Source organism: Podarcis liolepis, assembly GCF_965112155.1.
Source record: "Podarcis liolepis genome assembly, chromosome: 5".
Classification (NCBI taxonomy): domain Eukaryota; kingdom Metazoa; phylum Chordata; class Lepidosauria; order Squamata; family Lacertidae; genus Podarcis; species Podarcis liolepis.
Window position 1 is genome coordinate 23,023,419 of NC_139556.1, and position 21,688 is coordinate 23,045,106.

A 21,688-nucleotide genomic window follows, 5' to 3' on the forward strand; every position below is an offset into this window, starting at 1 on the left:
GGTGGTTTCCTACTAAGTAGCTGCTAACTGGGATCCTATATAATGAAAAGGCACAGAGGTCATGAACTGGTTAGGAGGCAATTTGGTTCCCTTCCCGCATGCCTGCCAGGTCACCAAAGATATCAGCCTGCTCTGGCTGAGTAGCTACTACAATGAGCTGCTTGTGGATTCTGAAGGAAAAGCAAGCCAATATAGCCCAGTCTGGCTGCCTGAGCGACACTTAATTGCATTTCATGGCATCTGATGATGCAGCATGCTCTTCCAGGGAGGAGATGGTGCAAAGCTAATGCTGTCACCACCATGTATTGTAATTAAGGTGAGAGATAATGTTATGCCATTTGGAAAACAAGATTTAAGCAAACATGTACTCAGGAAAGAAATGAGGCTTTAGGACATATTTTTCCCAAAGGGATAGCAAAAGGGTCTTATTAATTTATGGCATTTATATCCTGCCCTTTAGCCAAAAAGGCTCTCAGAGCAGCTTACAGAACTCTGTGCTAAGATGGTCCTTGCCCTCCAGCTCGCAATCTAGACATGGCACATGAGGTAAAAAGGAATGGGAGGGAGAAAGGAAAAGCAAGCTAAGTTTTTTTTAAAAAAGTTACAGTTCTTATAATGCAGTTATATAGATAGTTTTGCTTATGCAGATTCTGTCTCTGCAAGAGCAACAACTCCCTGTCAATGTCAGTGGTGGTTCTGGCTGCCTTGCCATTGATAAAAAGGAGTCTCACCCCAGAAGCAGTCTTTCTCCCAGATCAGCTGCAGGAGCGGAGCTGGTGATAATGTCTGCATTATTCCATCAGACTTGATAGAACTACGTTGATGGCAGTTAGATGCCTTCCAGGTGGGGTCTGGATGGAATTAACCTTCTCCCTTGCCATGTCCATGGCAGTTCTTAATAAGGCACAACAGTATGTAAAGCAAAGGTGGTCATATTCTTCTTCAGGCAAAGTGAAGCAACTTCCTCTGGTGGTGGATTTTGGGTAAGGGCAGCAGAGTAGAAGACAGATCTTGCCATGTTGTGTGAGTCACCAAGGTCTCTTGCTCAGGCGCCACTGAAATGAACAAAAACATAGCAGTTGCATATCAATGAGCCTTGAGCTAGAAGAACTTCTGGAGAACTTAAGAGCCCTGTGAATGGATCAGACTGTTGAGATTCCTGCATTGCAGGGACCCTTCCAACTCTACAGTTCTATGATTTGGTGATTCCTCTCTAGTTTAGCATCCTGTTACCCAAAGTGACCAGCCAGCTGCCTTTTGAAAGATTACAAGCAGGGTAAGGAGGCATTAGACTCTTTCTGCTATTGCTCCCCCAGTAACTGGTATTCAGAGGCATGGTACCTCTGATTGTGTAGGTCATATACTGCCATTGTGCGAATATGTCTAATCCCCTTTTAAAACCATCCAAGTTGGCAGCCATCATCACATCCCAGGGTAGGATATTCCAATCTGAAGCTACAGAATGTAAGAGTTCACATTGCCTGTTCTGAAGCCCCTGCCATTTTGTCATTTTAGATGAGCAAGGGGAAATATTTATCTCTACCCATTTTCTTCACAAAGCATAATTTTATCAACCTCTTTGTCTTGTCCTTCCTTTCCAGTAGATTCTGCTCCATTTCAGTTAGCATTAGGGAGGTCATTTGAATTTTCCCTTCTGATATCAAAATATCTTGAGCAGGCCCTGATTAAAAATGATGCAAAAACTGAATGTTCTATAAATGTTTGCTGCATAACTCCCCCCCCCCCCTTTGGTATATCAGGCTGCCAAATACTCAACTAGTATATTTGGAATCCAAATATACAAAAATGCCTTTGGTCAAATCTGAAGCCTATAGGGCATTTCATATTATAATATCCAGGTCTAGCTGCCATTTGGATTTTAATGTTACAAATGGCAGACTTGACCTGATCCCAACCCATAAAATAGAGCAGTATCACCAAAATGTCATGTAAACACAACCAAAAAAAGTAGGCACAATACATACTTTTCTACAATAACCCAAATCCAAAAGTATTTGGGGCTATTCAGCCTTTCTTCAGGAAAATATTTGATGCTCAATGTAGCTGCATTTGAATAGCCTTATAGGTACGACGAGTCAATGTTGAATCAATTCCTCTGTTGCTTGGTTACAAGGCAGATGATTAATCAACTAAAATTATTTAATTAGTGGGCAACTTTATCAGTCATACAAGACTATGGATTGTACTAGCCTGGTTCTTCTTCTAAAACACTTACAAACATATATTTAAAATGCTTTAAATGTGATCCATAAAGATCTTCTTAGGGCAACTGACCTAGTTGAGCACATTGATCAACTAGAGTCTCCCACTCCACTCTATGCATTATGTTGATGAGACAGATGTATAGCTGGCAATCTACAGATATTCCCACTTGCTTAATGAAAATCTGTTTTCTACACTGTCATTGTCTAGGACCGAATATATCTATCATTCTCAACAGGTTCCGGCTTCGTGCTGTACAATGCAGTGATGTGGAACTCTCATGATTGCTAATGCTAAACATGAGTGATGTGTTAATATTCCTTGCTTCACCAAATAATTAGATCTTTCATTTTCTCCCCGAGGCCTTCTTTCCCTCTGGAACCTCTCTCTACTTCTCAACAAATCATTTCCCCTCCCTTTATCTGTTGCCCTTTTTATGGTTCCAAGATTTGTGTAACTGCCATCAGTTCTTTGGCTCGCTTTGCTAAAATGCCAGTAAGTGGCATGCTGCACACTCTGTGATGTTGGCTTCCTTACTGAGCTGCAAACACTGTCCAGTAGAAATGTGAGCTTTCCCCTGATCTCCCCACCTTGCCTTTTGTGTGTGTCTGGGGTAATAAAGTTCAGACTAAACCAAGCCACTGGACCTCTGCAAGAGTGAAGGTTCCTACCTTAGAAATGTTGCAGCATCCCAAACCATCTCAGATGGCTTAGGGTGGGGAACTATCTAAGGACCTAATGGAGACCTAAAGGATAGGTTGTGATATTTGAGCCTGGCACTGATGCTTTAGTTCCTAACAGTGACTGTGGATGCTAAGAATATAAACTGCTGTAGAATCATCAAACATTAGAAATGAACACAGCAGCGTTGAAAGGCAGGCATGGAAGGCGGGCAAAATTTCTGCATCTCAACTCCCTCAAATGTTGCCACAAACTCCTCAGTCTGTCCTCCATTTTGAATAATGAGTTGGAAGGGACCCTGAGGATCATCTAGTCCAACCCCCTGCAATGCAGAAATATGCAGCTGTCCCTTACTGGGATTGAACCTGCAACCTTGGCATTATGAGCACCACGTTGTCATAAACTGGCAGGACAATGGGGAGGAGGAAGAGGATCCTGGTGATGGGTGTACCCTATGGTTCAAGACAGACACTCTAACCAACTGAGCTTTCCAGCTCACTCCAGATGTTGTAGAAGCTCAGGGATGGGGGAACCTTGGGCCTGGGGGCCAAACAGTGTCTAGCCCTGGGGACATTCCTGAGCCACACTGGAATGTGTCCTTGAGCTCTGATAATGCCCCATAGATGGAGGTTAGGGAGGGGTTTGTGAGCATCTGCAGAAATCAGCCTACTGTGCAAAGGTAAAATTTGCATTTATTACTATGTCTGCTTTTGCCTCTGACCCTGGTCATCTTTGGCATGTGACCCCTAGAAGACTGCCCCGCAAGGAATGCAGCTTTTGGGCAGAAAAAGGGTCCCCAGCCCTGAGCTAGATGGTAAATGTCAAACAGTGTTTCCTCAGGGTGGTCAAAGCAGTCTTGATGGGCTGACTCCTGCTGGTGCGGCTTCCGTGGGAGAAAGAGGCTCAGGTGTCTTTGCAAAGAGTACTGTACATTGGGACACACTGCACCCCCACCCCAGTCCCTGCACTAAACAAGCCTTCCCTTTCCATGTGCATTGGCTGCTGTTTTGCTAGCGCTGTGCTTATTTATCTCATAAAATGCACACACTGATAAATTGTAGGGAAAAACCTCAAAGCAGTATAATCAGCCTTCTCACTGACTTAGGGAGTTGGCAACCTGTATGCTGACTAGGCAGTTTTAGCCAGATGTGTGCCATCTGTGTAACAAATTCAGGCTGAAAAGGGTAACCTGTGCAACTCCTTGCCACTCAGCTCTGATTTAGGGGCTGACTTCCAATGTACTTACAGTTGGGGGTGATTTCATCAACATGAACCCCAGTGGTGAAAGAAAACAAAACCCTGCAGTGCGCTGCGTCTATTCAGCCATAGCAAATGGTGCTGCTGGAAAGAGGCAGGTAGTGATAAACTGACTTCCAGCACTGGGCTTGAATGACCCTAAGGACTAGATTGCACCGATGTTATTTAAGCTTCCCAGTATATGAATCTTGGGTTGTTGACATGTCATGTGACATACGTGTCATAATTCATTACTACTTTGACTTTTTCAGCATAGGATGCACTTACAAACATGCGGCTGAAATAGTTGTATTAATCTTTCTTTGTGGGTCAGATGTCATCTGTTTGTGGCGGGTAATGAATCATGAATCAAGGTCCATGACTTGATGTAATGCCTTTTCATATAGCAAAAAGCAGCACTGCGCAGCCAGCATGGCATTCTCCTGTGTGCTAGTGTCCTGGCTGTCCTGAATTTTAATACATTCCTCCTCCTGCATCATATAGATGAGGTTAGAGTCCATTGATCTTCTCCTCATTTAATTAACATCTTGATTTTTCCTACAGGTTCAGGATATGCTTTGATCTCTTTTGATCTTGATCTGCATCTAAATAATTGAGGCTTTGGTAGAAATCTTTTATAAATGAGCTAATCATTGTACATTAAAACCTATTAGAGTCAATCTATTTTATTCCCATTGGGGGAGACCAAGTGCAGGAGGAGGTATGGAAACGTACTCAGCTGTGTCAAAAGAAGCAGCTATAGAGGTCTGAGACCAAGCAGCACTCTTCTGCTACTTTCCTGTAATTCCATTAAAAACCCCTGTTATGCAGTGAGGTGAGAATGTTCAGCTGCTAAAATTGGAGGCTAACAGCCATTCTACCTTTAATTTACTTTTTGAATGGGACCTATTAAAATTAGGAAAATACATATAAATATACATAAGCAGCTTTATATATGTCAGCAATATTGGCATTGATTTGAGGAATCAGATACTCTATTTTTCAGTTCCAAGAAAATCAAGAGTGGTTTGCAATTAACAAAAAAATTAACTCAAACTTCAAAATGCTAAAACGCTACTAAAACAGCGGAATAACCATCTCTGGGCTCTTACTCAGGGTTCATATTTCCTCTGGCACGAGATCACAGCGGAGATTGTGGTGTCTATATGATATATGGTTTATTTACACATATATGCAACCTGAGCCAGTGATGAAGGGGTTCACAGCATTAACATCCCCAAAGGCTCTTGTTTCTCCCATGGTCATGGCCTTGGATTCAAATAGAAATCGAGCATTGCTCTGTCTCTCTGACTCTCAGCTTTGCTGCTGGCTTCTAGCTCACATCATTCAACTCTCAGCTCTGCCTTTGTCTTTCTAACTGCCCACAAATTGAAGGAGGGGACCTCACCCATTTTCTGCCTTGCACAGAGCCCCTTTCCTTTGTTCTCTTGATGGCTATTCCAGGAATTTGAATCCTTGATGAAATTTTAACACTTGCTGGATTAGAAAGGTCTCAGCGTACAGCCTACTCTCCCCCAAACTCATGGGGGAGGGGTTAACCATATCCCCCTCCCTGACATGGTTGTGACAAAAATTCCCCTCTCGGAAGCTGATGGTGGAAGCCTCCATGGACACTGATGGAGCTTGGCCATCAGGTTAAGTCTTCTGAGCGTTCCATGCATTCCCATTGAATTGAACAGGGAGGGAAGCAGACTGAACTCCACCACTTTGCTGCTGCAAACTGGGACAGTTTAATCCAGCAGCAAATGTTGGGGAACTGGAAGTGTTAGCACAGCCGAAAGTAACAAGAGATCTGGCAGAAAAGAAGATCTGAGGTTCATTGCAGCTTGAGCATTAAGACTCCAGTCTAAGGATGTAGTAAGGGAACTTGAGAAGTGGCGAGGTAGAAAGGACCAATCAGGAGACTTTACAGTCGCCACGTTTGCTCTTTTGTGCTAGTCTGAGGATTGTTGCTAACCAATGTAACAACTGAGGTTTCAGAAACAATGGGTGCAAGACCTCTTCACAAACTACGTACATGCCAAAAAACTAGGTTTATAACCAGCTGTTTAGCTGACAGGGAAGGGAGCTGTAGCTAATTCTAACTTATTTATTGAGCATTTGTTCTGATGTTTGTGGGGTGGTTGTGCAACAACGAGCATTCATCCCGATTTGCTTGTGGGGTGTTCTTCCTGTTTGTCATTTGTTCAGTACATTTCCTTGTCACTTTCCAAACTGCAAAAAATCTGTTTTTTTGTTTTAATAAAGTAGATTTGTTGTGCTAGGGCAACTGAGGGCTTTAATCCACTTTAAATGCACAAACCTAAAGTTTTGATAAACAATTGAGTCACACCGCAAAATCTTGAGAGGGTGTGGCCACTTGATACATGTTTGCGTTTGACTCATTCAAAGTAGGCACACTTTTCCAAAATCCTAAGTTCAGATATAAAAACTCACAAATGTGTGAACTGACGATGGAACTAAGGCTAGAACCTCATTCTGGTACAGGCACTTACAGTATCACCTAGTTTTGTCTAGAAGGCAGCTGCTTTGGTTCATGTTCAAAGGCTCCCACTGGGACTGGATAGTGGATATCAATGACAGCTGGCTTGGTTGATATAAGACTTGTTTAACTGAGGGGTAGAATGGGGAGGGGAGGCTTAAAATGATCAATTTTTATGACTAGCGTGCAAGTTGAGTATTGTGCTTATGTCACTGTGTGAAATACACCCGTGTGTTGGCTGAGATGTACTCCTGCTGTGAAACAATAAGGTCTTGACCTTTTAAAGCAATTAACCACCGCATATGTGTTTAAACTTTTAACTCCAGTGGGATTCCTCAGATGTTGAGCGTTAAGTATGTGCTCGGATCAAAGGCTGGCTTTTTTCAAGTCTTAACGCCGTAATACTAGCTAGTGATTTTTGGTGCCTGCCTTCAAGCACTTTGCTATGTGAAGGTTAGATCATTTCAAAGGGCTTCAGGTTGAGCATCAAAATATTTAACTGGGAAAGGAAAATGGAAACCCAAAGAGGGGAAGAGTGAATTGATTTCCTTGCACCTTAACAGGTTATAGTATCCTTGAGCTGGAGGAAGACACAGCTGGTTGGCTGGCTGGCTGGAACATTCCTGTTAGGCTGAAAAAGATTCCCCACCCATGCTTTAAGGGTCACATTCCTTTGCGAGGACTCTTCTGGGGTGTGGTCAGACTTATACCACTCTCCATCCTCCATTCAGATAGGGAAGGGTATTATCACAGGTCAAGAAGACATTCCAGCCAGGTAAAATTGGTAGACAAAAGCATAGAGCAGGGTCAGTGAGGGGTATAGCCTGTACAGAGTCTTGACAACCAGATGTAGAGGTCTGGAGGGCTGCATTTGACCCAAAGGAGGACTGACATTCCCTGCTTCTGTGTTAGGGGGTGAGGATATACAGCAACATTTCTTGCAGGCTCCACTTGTACATATGATATCGTTAGTCACATAGCCTTTCTGAATGTCTTAAGAAAGAAAGATGCTTCAGGACCGTAACTTCCATATATAAGAAGCCTACCAATGGGAGCACTTCAGATATGACATCTACTACATTCAACGTATACACCAGTGTTTCCCAACCTTGGGCCTCCAGCTGTTTTTGAACTACAATTCCCATCATCCCTGACCACTGGTCTTGCTAGCTAGGGATGATGGGAGTTGTAGTCCAAAAACAGCTGGAGGCCCAAGGTTGGGAAACACTGGTATACACAACATTGGAGGTTTCCTACCCTCCTTTTTACTGCTTTCAAACCTGTGGTTGCACAGGAAGGAAATCATTCACTCTTAGCCCATATGTATTTTAACTTATTGGCAACTGCTAATATTTTATAACTGCCACCACCAAATTTATCCAGGTCAGCTTGGATGTCCAACGTAAACTCAAGCTGTAGGGAAGAACAGCTTTAAGGTCTGAGATCCATCTGTCTGTTCCAGCCATAATTTCTGAATCCCTCTTCTCTAATCTGGGCATTAAGTTCTTTCAAAGAAGCGTGTAGCCAAACAATCGAAGCAGAATATTTCATAAATCCTGGGCCCAGACTGATAAAACTGTGACACAAAGAGGAAACAGGCAAAAGACAGCTCAAGACAGCAAAATACAAGATTACTTAGGTGGATTGCCCTTCTTCATTATGTGGCTAGGATAGAATTACTAAGCAGGGCCTCAAAACGTCCAGGTTCCATCCTTTGCCTTAAGCCATTTCCAAATGGATTTGGCTGGATGTTCCCTGGAACAGCTCCAGCACAGCATGTTTCTTTTAAGAAGGTATTGGGAGAGTAAATGCAAAGAGGGAGTTCCCCTTCCCCACCTGATTATGAGCCCACCTCCTTCTTAATACTTAAAATGCTTCACAATTGCACAAAGGTTATCCACCCACCCTGTTAATGTAATCTAGCCATTATTTTACAAGTGAGAGGAGAGGCTGCTAGAGAAATGTTTTTGGATAGCCAGGCTGTAAAGCTTAAACCAGGTCTGGTGGAAACTACAACCTTCAAATTGTTACTGGACTACAGCTGTCTTCATCCCCAACCATTGACTTTGCTGACTGGGGCTGATGGGAGTTGAAGTCCAGAAACATTGAGGGGGGGTGCGTTTCACAGGTTTCCCACCTTGGTTTCAACTGATCTCACATTATCACCTCTGGGCAAATCTGGCCTGGAAGAAAAACCTGGGTAAACCTCATGTACTACAGCTGGATAACGTCTGATGCATAACATGCTGATTGAGAGCTGAACCAGAGAGTCAACGAAAGGATAGAATGTCACCCTGACATCTCTGTGGGGGACATGGGACAGGTGTTTCAGAAATTCTCTAGAGCAGTCCAGGTTGCCCAAATTGAAAGTAGATGGAAAGGGGTGGGGGTGGGGATACAGGCTTCTGTAGTCTACATAACAGACGAAGGAATCTATCCAATAACTAGAACAGACGCGAGTTGCTGACTCTTCCCCACCATCTCCACCCTGGAGCTTTGCCCTTTTCATAATGGAAGCTATTATGACAAGCTGGGCGAACAATGGAAATTGTGGCGAATATAGGTCAGGCGCATCATAGCCCTATGGACTCTTCTTGCTTCTGAGAAGAAACTTCTTGGAACATTGTTGATTGTCTCTTTCTAAACAAAGCAGATATTACGAAGGGACTATAGGTCTGTAGAGCTCTCTCTCATCCAAAGGGAACAAACTCTGTAGCATCTGCTTTGGAACTTCTTGCCATTTGGAATTGGGGAGTGAATAGCATTACATTATTCAGCTATACATGCCCCTGAAGATTTTTTTTAAAAAAATAAAAATGAATTAGGCAAGTGATAAAAAAAGGCAAAGGACCCCTAACAGTTAAGTCCAATTGCAAACGACTTTGGGGTTGCGGCACTCATCTCGCTTTACAGGCCGAGGGAGCCGGTGTTTGTCCACTCTGCAGACAGTTTTTCCGGGTCACGTGGCCAGCATGACTAAGCCGCTTCTGGTGCAATGGAATACTGAAACCAGAGCAGCGCACAGAAATACCATTTACCTTCCCGCCAGAGTGGTACATATTTATCTGCTTGAACTTTTTGGTGTGCTTTTGAACTGCTAGATTGGCAGGAACTGGGACCAAGCAACGGGAGCTCACCCCATTGTGGGGATTTGAACTGCCAACCTTCTGATCGGCAAGCCCAAGAGGCTCAGTGGTTTAGACCACAGCACCACCTGCGTCCCTAGGCAAGTCTTAGGTACAGTGGTGCCTCGCAAGACGAAAAGAATCCGTTCAGTGATTCTCTTCGTCTAGCGGTTTTTTCGTCTTGCGAAGCAAGCCCATTGACGGATTAGCGGATTAGCGGCTTTTAGCGGCTTTTAGCGGCTTTTAGCTGCTTTTAGCTGCTTTTAGCGGCTTATCGGCTTATTGGATCAGCTGATAAGCGGCTTAGCGGCTTAGAAAAAGGGGGGGGGGAGGAAAAAAAACCTGCAGGAACTCGCAAGACATTTTCGTCTTGCGAAGCAAGCCCATAGGAGATTCGTTTTGCGAAGCACCTCCAAAACGGAAAACTCTTTCGTCTAGCGAGTTTTCCGTCTTGCGAGGCATTCGTCTTGCGGGGCACCACTGTATTAATAAGTCATTATTTTAAGCATTGCCTCTCCTTTCCCCCCTGATTTCACTCCCAGGCTCCCATTCCCTTTGTTCCCTTGACTGCCTTTGTTCTTGCTGAGTGCTTGTATCCTGTTCCAGCCTCTTCTGGCCACAGTCCTCAGTAGCTTAGGCCAGGGATGGAGAACATGTGGCTGTCCAGTTGTTGCTGTTGGACTCATACTCCCACCAGCTCCATCAGGACCAGTGTTTAGGGATCTGTGGTTTGGCAACATCTAGAGAGCCACAGGTTCACCATGCCTGGGTTAGACCCTGGCCTGTGTTGGTTTTTGCCTCCAGATTTCCTCCCCTTGCTTTGTGACTCTTTTCTCTCCTGCTCCAGCATTCTGCCCCACTTCCTCTTCCAGATCTGCTGGCATTGATACTTTCATCACTGTGTGCACCGCTGGCTGTCCATAGCCCAGCAGAGAGGAAAAATAGAGTGTGGGGTGCCTTTATAAAATGGGTATTGGAGGCATCATTGTTGGTGGATTTGAGAACTCACATTGTTAATACCTTCCATGCCCCTCAACCTGGCACTGAGCGTTACGTGCTATTCGGGTCATTTGGCCTCTGCTCTAATTTATTACCTATTCATTGCTCTGCAGAGATTACTGGGTACTATGTGAAAGACTTTGACTTATTGTATTTGCAAAAGCTATATGCATTAGTGGGAAATGTGTGCCAAATATGTTCCATGTAAGACTTTGAAATAAATTCAAGCAACCTTCAGCTCCTGCACAATAGTTTGTGAAGTTGCCGAATGAAAAACTTGCGGTTCCCAGCAAAAACACGGGTATGCAGCCATCTTTCCCAGTTTAAACAACCAATAATGCTTCTCTAAGAGTGAAAAAGAACCTGACGCTTTATAGCGTTATGGTCCTGGAAGAAAAAGAATGAGTCTCGCAGGAGCCACAAAAAACAAGCTGTCATCTGTACAGTGAGGCTTTGAAGTATGTAGGGCTATTTGTTTTGCATTTACTGCTCCTCGTTGTCCATGTTCATTCTTCCCTGTGAGCTTCAGCCGCTAAGTGAAGAAAGCAGTCTGTACAAGTGAAAGCTAGAGAGCAGTAGCCAAAGTGCACCTTGTGAATGTGAAATCCAACAAGAAAGGACTGGCTTCTTAATTGTATTATCTTTAAAAACATGACTCGGAGACCGCAATGCATATCCCACCTTGACATTGACCTTCATTCCTCCGTCACTAAGCTGCCTGATGGGATTTTGTCCTGCTCTGCCACTTGTAACTGGAACTTCCTTCCAGAATACCTGTGCAGTTCACCCTTTCTCTTCCTCTTGAAACAAAGCTGAGTATCCATCTGATCAAACTTAATTTCCTGTTTGTTTTTGCTTTTCTGTTTCCTCTTTCTCTGTGATTTGATATGCTTCCCTCTCCTCCCACACACCTCAGTTTAGATTGTAAGCTGCTCAGGGCAGGGGCCTGTCCTCTGTTGTTGTTACTCAGTAAGTTCTATGAATACTGATGCCACTGCACAAATAGAAATATTATCACAGAATGGTGCTGGATTATCTTTTCCTGTTTATAAACTCCCCCCTTTCCCTATTTATTAACTTGAGTTTTAGCAAAGCTTGTAGCATGCCTGATGGCTTACAGACTGCAGTCGGCGAGCTGCCAAGTGCTTTGGGCACAACCCAGTAATTTTCTTAAGGGTATGCAGAATTTGTGTATTAGTCCTCTTAAGAGTTTCAGACCAGTTGCCTTTGACAAGGGCAAACAAGGAGGTTTTCATGTTAGCAGGTTTTACAGCCACCGAGAACTGAAACGCGGAATCAGCAGGTGTCAGATTTGTGGCTGAAGTGACTCACTTCAGGCAGTATGATCCGGCAACATATAAAGTAGATGAACTGCGTTGTCATGCCCAGTGGTGCTGCCCACACCACCAAGGGGATTGTGCCCCACACAATTTTGCTAGTCTGTGCATTTGATTACAGTCATACCTCGGGTTACAGCCGCTTCAGGTTGCGTCTTTTCAGGTTGCGGACCGCCGAAACCCAAAAGTACTGGAACGGGTTACTTCCAGGTTTTGGTGGTCACACATGCGCAGAAGTGCTAAATCGCGCTTTGCGCATGCGCAGAAGCACTGAATCGCAACCCACGTGTGCGCAGACGTGGGTTGCGAACGCTGTGGGTTGCGAACGTACATCCCGCACAGATCATGTTCGCAACCCGAGCGTCCACTGTATTTATCTCAAGCATTTATTTATTTTATTAATTTGCAACATTTATATGCCACCCAATAACGTAAGTCCTTTGGACAGCTTCTAATAAAAATTAAGACAAATATGTATAAAAAGTGATAATTAATACATAACTGCAGTATAAAATCTGACATCAGAAAACCAGCAATAGAAACCAAAACAATGAAGCTCATAGCAGCACTCAAATATCATGAATCTTAAAATGCAAGGAATACCTCAAAGATCTGAAACTCATTAAAATATTGTAAAGCAGGGCTTTCCCCCCAGTCGGAACTCACTCGAACTCTGTTCTGGCAACTCTCAGGTGTGTGCCATTCCTATTATATGAGAACAAAGCAGGTGTTCATGGTGAGTTCTGGCACCTCTTTTTCTAGAAAAACCCCCACTGTAAGATCAAAAGCTTGGGTGCCAGGTGGGCCTCCTTGGAGAGGGCATTCCAGAGTTAGGGTGCCACCACCTTCCAGAAGGCACCTACTGGACCTCACTGGTATTCCCAACTTGTACTTGAGGTGGTTTGTGGTATGTTTCAAAGTACAATAAAAAAGAGTTACAGGGAGGATCAAAAGAGTTTATAAGCCTCCCCCACTCCCCCACAATCCTTACTTGCATTCGAGACCCAACAGCCACCCCCTCGTTGGAATTAACTCACACAAGGACAGAGATATTAGGTTTATGTTATTGGGCAAATTTTGGCCACAACTTTATTGAAATTACAGAATGTGAGCGGTATTGGCTTAGGCATTGATTGGACTATTGACTATATCTGACTCCTGCCCATTGTGCAGGAAGTCCAGTAAGGGTAAGCCACCGGTAGGGGGAGCCCTGTCGATGCGAACCAACTCAAGCTCCCCCTGGTGTTCCCGTCGGGGTCGTGTCAAGGCCCTAGCCCCCAGCTGGGCTTCAGACTAGATCAACACCCCCGGATTCCTTTAACAGAATACCCTTAAGCATGGAGGGGAAGGGGATGGCCACACCTCCCCTCCCCCCCACAAGGTCAAACAATGCCTAACTGCAACCCTAACAAAGTTGTGATGATTGCTACGAGGTAGGCGAAAACCAAGTGGCCAGTGCCAATTTGCCAAGTGGAAAAATTCCTACCAGGCCCCTTGGACAACCAAGGCGACCAACCGAAGTCCATAGCAAGGCCATTGCCTAACCTACAAAATAGGGAGGGAGGGCGGGTGATTGAGGAAGCGAGCCAAAGAGGAAGTCTTCTGGCTCGCTCCTCAGTTTAAACAGCCCTGGCCATGCCCCCCCCCAGCCAGTGGATTGGCTGGCCGGGCTCTGATGTGGCCGGGATCCCCCAGGCAATGGGGGACAAAGTCCCCCGCCCCCGGTGGGGAGTGGGTGGCCACGGTCCACCGCAACTCCTCCCCACTGGGAAGTGGAGCGGATTTGTACCAACTGCCACTCTGCTGCTGAATCCATGGGCCACAGTAGGTCTCGGAGGGAATGACCCCAGCTTTAAAATGGCTGCAGGAGCAGCCAGAGATATTACAAGAGTGGCATATTGTGAAGCCATAGGAAAGTCATCACTGCACAGCTAGGGTAATTTGAGATACCTGATTTGAGAATGGAGGAGGAAATATGAGGACGACCTAGGACAACTGGGAGGCTGTACATCCCCTGCTGTCCACAAATGACAATAAGGCAAGTGGGAGACCAACCAGGCCTCATCCATCAGCCAAGAAGGAGTACAGCTCCAACCGCTAGTTCCCTTGAAAAAGCAGGAGCAAAGGTGTGGGGGGGAGAGAGACTCTGGCCCCACCCACATGCCAACGGAATAAGAGCCTCCAACTGCTCTTCAAGCAAGAATGTAGCAAGGGAAGATCAGCCTCACTGCAGTGGAATATAAACACCCACTTGTAGCGGACCACTTTGTTTTGACCTTGAAGAACTGATCTCCCTCCTCTGCCTCTTTCCTGCCACTCCCCTTCCCTTCTGCCACTTGCCTTTTTACTTTGTAAGCCTGATGGCAGGTTACCTCTCTTTTTTTTATGTGAGACACTTTGGGAGGGAACAATTGCCTTAAAGTAGGGTGAAAATACAGTTAGTAAATAAACAATGTCAATTAGGGTGTGTTGAAGAAGGCTGCAGCACAGGAGACATGAGCAGAAAAGGTTTGCTACGACTCTACATCCCGTTTCATCAGTCTCGGTTTAATCTGTACAATGTTGTTGTTGTTTAGTCATTTAGTCGTGTCCGACTCTTCGTGACCCCATGGACCAGAGCACACCAGGCACTCCTGTCTTCCACTGCCTCCCGCAGTTTGGTCAGACTCATGTTTGTAGCTTCGAGACCAGTGCCCAACCATCTTGTCCTCTGTCGTCCCCTTCTCCTTGTGCCCTCCATCTTTCCCAACATCAGGGGCTTTTCCAGGGAGTCTTCTCTTCTCATGAGGTGGCCAAAGTATTGGAGCCTCAGCTTCACAATCTGTCCTTCCAGTGAGCACTCAGGGTTGATTTCCTTAAGAATGGATACGTTTGATCTTCTTGCAGTCCATGGGACTCTCAAGAGTCTCCTCCAGCACCATAATTCAAAAGCATCAATTCTTTGGCGATCAGCCTTATTTATGGTCCTGCTCTCACTTCTATACATCACTACTGGGAAAACCATGGCTTTTACTATACGGACCTTTGTTGGCAAGGTGATGTCTCTGCTTTTTAAGATATTGTCTAGGTTTGCCATCGCCTTTCTCCCAAGGAGCAGGCGTCTTTTAATTTCGTGACTGTTGTCACCATCTGCAGTGATCATGGAGCCCAAGAAAGTAAAATCTCTCACTGCCTCCATTTCTTCCCCTTCTATTTGCCAGGAGGTGATGGGACCAGTGGCCATGATCTTCGTTTTTTTGATGTTGAGCTTCAGACCATATTTTGCGCTCTCCTCTTTCACCCTCATTAAAAGGTTCTTTAATTCCTCCTCACTTTCTGCCATCAAGGTTGTGTCATCTGCATATCTGAGATTGTTGATATTTCTTCCAGTGATCTTAATTCCGGCTTGGGATTCATCCAGCCCAGCCTTTCGCATGATGAATTCTGCATATAAGTTAAATAAGCAGGGAGACAATATACAGCCTTGCCGTACTCCTTTCCCAATTTTGAACCAATCAGTTGTTCCATATCCAGTTCTAACTGTAGCTTCTTGTCCCACATAGAGATTTCTCAGGAGACAGATGAGGTGATCAGGCACTCATATTTCTTTAAGAACTTGCCATAGTTTTCTGTGTTCGACACAGTCAAAGGCTTTTGCATAGTCAATGAAGCAGAAGTAGATGTCTTTCTGGAACTCTCTAGCTTTCTCCGTAATCCAGTGCATGTTTGCAATTCGGTCTCTGGTTCCTCTGCCTCTTCTAAATCCAGCTTGCACTTCTGGGAGTTTTCGGTCCACATACTGCTTAAGCCTGCCTTATAGAATTTTAAGCATAACCTTGCTAGCATGTGAAATGAGTGCAATTGTGCGGTAGTTTGAGCATTCTTTGGCACTGCCCTTCTTTGGGATTGGGATGTAGACTGATCTTCTCCAATCCTCTGGCCACTGCTGAGTTTTCCAAATTTGCTGGCATATTGAGTGTAGCACCTTAAGAGCATCATCGTTTAAAATTTTAAATAGTTCAGCTGGAATATCATCACTTCCACTGGCCTTGTTATTAGCAGTGCTTTCTAAGGCCCATTTGACTTCACTCTCCAGGATGTCTGGCTCAAGGTCAGCAACCACACTACCTGGGGTATACGAGACATCCATTTCTTTCTGGTATAGTTCCTCATTGTATTCTTGCCACCTCTTCTAGATGTCTTCTGCTTCTGTTAGGTCCTTTCCACTATATAATCTGTACAATAGTCTATTCTTATTTTATTTGAGTTTGTATTTCACCCTTTCCTAGAGGATAGGTTATATAACACATTACCTAAGATGAAGAAAGAAGCAAAAAACATGAGGCCCATTTCAGTGGTGAGAACATTCAGGCAGATGCTCCAGTGTTTCCACAAAACTTCACATGTTCAGAAGGCTTCCCTGTCTTCTTTTATGAACCACTGAATGTTTTCCACGTGCAGTGGTTTGCAGCAAATCCCTTGTTTGTGTGGCTTCTTTCTCCAGTCATAGAAGAGAATGTGAGTATTTCTAATTGTACTGTATCAGACCAAGCTAAGACATATAAAATTTTAGAAATTACCTAGAGGTTATTGACAAATGTTTCTCTGAACCTTGGAATTCTGTTGTGGTGAAAGCCTTTGCGGAACAATGTACATTATATATTTCTCTCTCCCTCTGCTGGACCACTGCATCCAATACACCAGTGAATTTTAATCTTCCTTGGATGAACGAATCCCCAGGTGTCTTGATAATAATTACGACATGTTGCACCATCTGTTGAGATCAAAACTCACTTAACTCTCCTCATCCTTCTTTAGGACTGTTTAGATTTCTCTGCGATTTGTGTATTGTTTTCTTCTTTTTTGAAAGCTGCTGATGGAAACGTGCTTGACAGATCTCTTACTGTTATCTAGTCTGATGCCTGTGATCTTTGCAAAAGAGAGGGGGAGAATTCCTGTCTAGGAAATGAATCTTGGGATTAATGCAGCCCCATTGCAGAGGATAAGTTTTCTGGAATTCAGCTACAGGATCTCCATTGTATGGGTAGACAAGATGGATGCGGAGATAAAACTACACATTGTTTTTAAATGGCTGAGGAGAAGTAGCTGGAGACAGGAAAAATGTGATGCCTGTCAGGCTTGTAAGAAGCAAAAGCTTGGGTGTATTAAATGGAATATTATTCTTCAGTGATTGCTTTTTCAAGAACAAGTCTTAGGTAATAGGTAGATGCGGTCTATGTTAAAGGATGTAGGCACTGTCGGACAAGTCATAGAAAGCAAGGTTCTGCTTCAGCTCATTACATCTCCTCGCTGTCTGCTGATTAAATGAAAGCACGTTTTAGATACAGTAACTTATGGCCTGGGTATTTGTGGCATTGTTGTGCATGTAATGGTTTTAATAAATTTCATTTACCGAACCAAACAGAGGCACTCACCAGCAGACTGAATGATGGCTGGAGTGTGTTAACTCTTCAGGAATCAACTCTCTGAAACAAGGAAGAGAGAGAGACAGAGTTGTATTAGGATGTGCAGAGTAGAAGTGGTTCCCTCTGCGCTCATATTTGCACAGGATTATGATATACGCAGTGTGGACTGGGTAACTGAGTAGTAATATTGGCACTGTTAATATGTTAATAAAAAAAAAATATCCAATTTGCATTGATTTAAACATTTTCTTGCCCATTCCCTAGCCACTTAAAGGCATTACGAACAAAAAGATCTTACATGAAGTAATGGGGGGAACTGGGTGTGCAGAAAGAGAAAAGAGGTTGGCTCCACCCATTTGAGCTCTGGCCCTGCCCACTTTTACCTCCACCTCCACTGGCATGCAGTCCCTGACAGATTACCTCACTCATAGTCTAGGCCAGTCTTATGTATTGTGGTGGGACAATGGGGAGGAGTTGATGCTTTAGGTATGCTGGACTCGAGCCATTTAGTGTTCCATAGATAATCATGAGTATCTTAAATTTTGTCCAGAAAACAATAGGAGCCAAGAGCCAATAACTGCCCAATCTCTAATTTCCATATTCACATGCCATAATTCAATGCTTTCAGTCTTCCAGCACATAATATGGGGAGGGTCTGGACCTTGCACTAGTCTCCAGTAGCCAAGAGAAAGCAGGCCAGTTGGTTTCAAAGTGTCAGTGAAACAGTGTGTCCCAGAAGGCCTTGTGACATCATAGAGGCTGTTGGGGTGACACTTCCCAGATGTATGCAAGTGTGTGTGGTCCAAGGGTTAATCCCCGTCATCCTTTATGACAGGGATGGGGAACCTGAGGCCCTCCAGATTACAACTCCCATCATCCTGACTATTTGCAATGCTGGCTGGAGTTGATGGGCATTTGAGTCCAGCATCTGGTGAACCATAGGTTCTCCAATCCTACTTCATGACTTGGCAAGGGATTCTGGAAATTAGTTTTCGGTGCTATAGCCATACGAAGAAGCAGAATATTTTGGCCTGGTTCCACCTGCCTGCTGTCTTCCAAAGGAAATGAGGGACAATGGGATGAGGCACCCACTGGATCAAATTACTTTCTGAACTGGTAGAGTTGTTTTATTAAAATGGGATCCTTAGAGTTTGCATAGCGAGAAGTTTTGATTTCCCTAAAATGATCAAGTGCTCACTTTAGAGGAGCAGTTGTAATTTTGCAGGAGTTAAATATCTGACCCATAAATTGTTAGCACTGGGTCACAGTTAGTGAACTCCCTTTCAAGAGTTAATTTCATTTCACAGCTCTGGGGAAAAGTACATTTATCTCAGGTTGGTTGGCCTGCTCTGTATCACTGCTTTGTTGCATTTTGCCCTTTGAGGTGAGTACCAAAGTACTTTTGGAATGCTGTGCTGTAATTTTGAATCATATCCCCCCTTGGAATAATTGCAGCATTTATAGCTAAAACCCAAGAGACGTGCTGTTGAAAAGGAAATGAACATTTTTCTGTAGAAGAAACTGCTTAAAAGAAATCAGTAGACTATTTGCTCCCATTCATACCTTGTTGCCTTTGTTCCTCCTCATTATCAAACTTTACACTGTCATTCCTTGGGGCCACACTTATGCATCATGCTAATGGATAGTGCTGCATAAAATCATGAATACCAGTAGTCCAAAATAGAATTTCTGCAGCTCATTCTTCCCATTATTGCAGAAGGATTAACTGATATAACTTCATTTATTTATTCACTTTCTATACAACCCTTCACTCGAAGATCACAGGGCAGTTTACAATACAGGTAACGACCGATTTATGTGCATTAGTTTTGTGCGCGACTGCACACGCATGCATAGCAGTGATCTGGAAGTGGCCAGAAAAGGGGGCAGACTGGGAGTGGGAGCATGGCAGGGGCATAATTTAACCCCTGTGCAAATCAGGGGTTGCCTGTATTAAAAACATAAAAATACGTAACATAGAATCAAACAAAAATAATAACCTACATACACACTGTATTTTATTGTATTTATTTATTTAAAGTCATTTGGTGCCAGTCTAAAAGACTCAATTTACCTTAGTGCTATGTCTGCATTGGTATTACCGTAGGTTTGTGCTTGTGTTGGGTGCTATTGAGCCTGATCTGAAAACAGTATTGAGGGATGCTCTAGGAACAGCTTCTTCCTTAGCCTCCTTACTGCGCTACAACAGTAGCCTGCTATGAATTACCATTTCCTCTCTCTCCATGTACAGAAGTGAATGAATGTCCTGTTTTGTTCCCTGCTTCCCATGATTCTAATTATTATAAATACTTCCTCTTTTTTGCAGCAGCAGCAGCAATCAGGCATCACTTTTTGCAACTCGTTTCTATCCATTTTCTTTATCAGCGGTCCTTGTTCCTTCCATCCCATCTGCTTTTCCTTGACCATCTGTCAAGGCTGAACATATGATCCTGCCTTGCACTGGGTCAGAATGTTGGCCTACCTAGCTCTCCAAGGGGAGCTCTCCAAGGTCTCAAGCATAGGTCTTTCCAGGCCTGCTATCCAAAGTTCTTTTACCGGAGGTGATGGGGATTGAAACTAAAACCTTATGCATGCGAAGAATATGCTCTGTTACAGAGCTGCAGACCTTTCCCAAGATTCTCTCTTGACACCGTTTTAAAGTGAATCCATATGCCATTTTGGATAGGAATTAAGCTCGGTCTTACATGGATTGCACAAACTGCAGTTCTAAACGAAGCAAAACCGACATCCATAATCAGTATCATACATGAATATAACAAGGGGAAAAGCTGTAATAAGCCAGGAAGAGAGGAGGGAGGAAAGCCTAGAAGATTTCTATATCAAATTACTGTGAATTTTCATGCCAGGATGTGAACTGAGTGCATTCAAAGTGGAGGGGATGTTCAGCTGACCTTTTCAGCTGTTTTGAAATGGACTTCGCCAGTGACAGGGAAGTACTGGAAAAATTAGCTGTGGCAAAGAGGCACACTTTGCCTGTGGGTAGGGTTAATAGGCCAGCAAAGCCAGCCTACTGCCTGTCAGAGTAGATTACACATCAAACTGTGGCTCATGGGTTCTATTTACTTCTTTTAAACCATCATTTATAGCATGCATTTTCTTTGCAGTACAACTCAAGAGTGTGGTGGTGCTGTTGGCTGTGGTATTTTTTGACATGGGTTTGGTTGTTGCAAGCTAGAGAAAGTTTGAAAAAGTTTTGGTAGGGTCAGGAGAAAAGAGAGAATCACAGGAAAGCAAACAAGATCAACTGTAGTAGACCTGTGACCGGGGCTAGTTTGTCAAATATTAACACAGTGGATGCACCCAAACTGTTATATGCACACACACTTTAATCTGGTGATCTAATCTGGGAGTAAAGCGCCAAAGACTCAAGACCATAACTGAATATAACCTGCTCCTTCCTATATCAGAACATGAGACTTTTAGAAATCTCTTCTCCCCTGGAAATCTGTTGCTGCTCAGATTTGTGACGGCTAAGACAGGCCAGCAAAATGTGGAATTCACCAAGCTAAATGTAACTCACTATTCACATATACTGTCCCACCAGGAGATGCATGAATCTGCCTGTGACTGAAATTTTTTTTTGCTTTTGTTGTGTGCCTAAACACTGATGCAAAAGTGATGGTGGGGTGCATATGTAAACATGCCATCAACCTGGCAATATTCAGGTTGCTCTATCTGCACTTCCAGCTTTTCATTCCAAGCCTCCAGTTTAAAGGCTTTGGTCCTGTATACCTGAAGGAGCATCTCCACCCCCATCATTCAGCCCGGACACTGAGGTCCAGCTCTGAGGGCCTTCTGGCAGTCCCTCATTGCAAGAAGTGAGGTTACTGGGAACCAGGCAGTGGGCCTTCACGCTTGCCCTGTGGAATGCCCTCCTGTCAGATGTCAAGGAAAGAAAAAACTATCTGACATTTAGAAGATTTCTGAAGACAGCTCCATATAAAGAGGTTTTTAATGTTTGATCTTTTGCTGTAGTTTTATATTTGTTGGAAGCCACCCAGAGTGGCTGGAGCAATTCAGTAAGATGGGTGGCACATAACTAACTAACTAACTAACTAACTAACTAACTAACTAACATCTCTAGTTATCTCCCTCTGCAACAGCTTCAGTCTTGAACTCCGTCTTCCTTTAATATGCTTTACTCCTGGTGGAGTACAC

The 21,688-nt window shown here is 44.0% G+C and overlaps 1 protein-coding gene and 1 long non-coding RNA gene across 6 annotated transcripts in view; one reads left to right on the top strand and one right to left on the bottom strand.

Annotated features, from left to right (window-relative positions):
• The window catches only part of LOC310706525 (heparan-alpha-glucosaminide N-acetyltransferase-like), a 167,584-nt gene that overhangs the window by 66,177 nt on the left and 79,719 nt on the right, over window positions 1-21,688 (top strand). The gene's annotated exons all lie outside the window — the stretch shown is intronic.
• LOC310706705 lies at window positions 130-18,183 on the bottom strand. Of its 2 annotated transcripts, XR_014526094.1 has the most exons (4): window positions 18,119-18,183; window positions 17,519-17,569; window positions 16,664-17,400; window positions 130-1,055 (listed from the first exon to the last, which is right to left on the bottom strand). It is a non-coding gene; the product is annotated as an uncharacterized lncRNA (long non-coding RNA). The 2 variants fall into 2 exon arrangements; XR_014526093.1 differs by lacking the exon at window positions 16,664-17,400.